Raw genomic sequence first — 1,306 nt, forward strand, 5'->3', positions numbered from 1 at the left:
TTCATCTCTGGATTAGGAGAATGTGTGTTTACTTGGAGTAAACTCTGGTCTAGATGGGAAAATGAGACTAAGATTCACATCTGGAATCACCATTAACACTATGGATTCAACTTTCACAGACAGATGCCACTAAATGGGCACAGTTAACCCAACTGAATAGAAAGAGTTTCTGGGCACAGCCACCTGTCTTTGTTGAAAAGACTGAGAAGCAGGGAATGTCCTGTGGTCATATAGGGCTTTGTCCAAATGGATGGACATCACATGATCACTCAATAACCACCCAGGTGGACACCAAAGACTTTGATAACAGCCTGAGATTACAGCTTCTGGGTGTAACTACTGAAAAGTCCTTTTCACAGGGACTCCTTGAATTCAGTACCTGCCTGTAGGGAGCAGGGAGAGTTTTGGGTTTGAAAAAGCTAGTCATTCTTTCTATTCAGGATCATGAGATGCAAAGTTTGTGATTCAAGTGACTGAAGATTAATTTCTTGGCTGTGATGGCCAGATCTCAACTAAGTTCCCAAAATTAACTGCTGAACATCAGAACTTCAGTCATAGCAATAAGAGGTTAAATCATTGAAGTGAAGGACATTAGTGGTCCAGTACGATAGATACTTCCTTGGCATTTAATGCCAAACAAATATGATGGAGCGGCTGCTATTGAGTTTTATAAACTGATGTCAAGTGAACTATGTAATTTGATTGACACGAGGCTGATTGCTTTTCATTAGTTACATTCACTCTTTCCAGGATTGGAATTAGAGCAGTTTAATAACTTACTCAGACTTGCAGAACCAGCTTTTCTGCATCTCCAACCTCAAAATGAAAGCATGCTCCCTATCGTCCTTCCCATGTATGCAAGGAACTGCAGGGAGAGCTTATGCTGTAAAACATGGAGCTCACAGGAAACAGGACTGCTTGTCATTTACAACGTGGTTCAAACATTACTGGAATTCTAAAAGGAGCAGTAAGGGTTTAAAGAGAGCCAAGCCACTTAACCACACGTCATGAGGAATTTTTAAAAGCACTGATATTTTGAAAAGCTTGTGCAGTGTTTTAATTGGAACTGAGAGTTTTGGTCAGGAACAATGTTTGTGCACATTTGACAATCAAACTTCAAGCTGCTACTATTTTGACCAGTCCTCTGTTTGAGAGGAAGGCCAATAATCAGAGTTTGATTCTTCAATACTAAGCAGCTGAAAATGCTGGAGATGCCCAGTAGGACAAGCAGGATTTGTCATTATTGCATTAAATCATGAGTCAACACCTTTGACATGGGGTCCTTGATGTCAGGGCTGTAACCATT

This window comes from Chiloscyllium plagiosum, unplaced genomic scaffold (genome assembly GCF_004010195.1).
Source record: "Chiloscyllium plagiosum isolate BGI_BamShark_2017 unplaced genomic scaffold, ASM401019v2 scaf_14488, whole genome shotgun sequence".
Taxonomy (NCBI): domain Eukaryota; kingdom Metazoa; phylum Chordata; class Chondrichthyes; order Orectolobiformes; family Hemiscylliidae; genus Chiloscyllium; species Chiloscyllium plagiosum.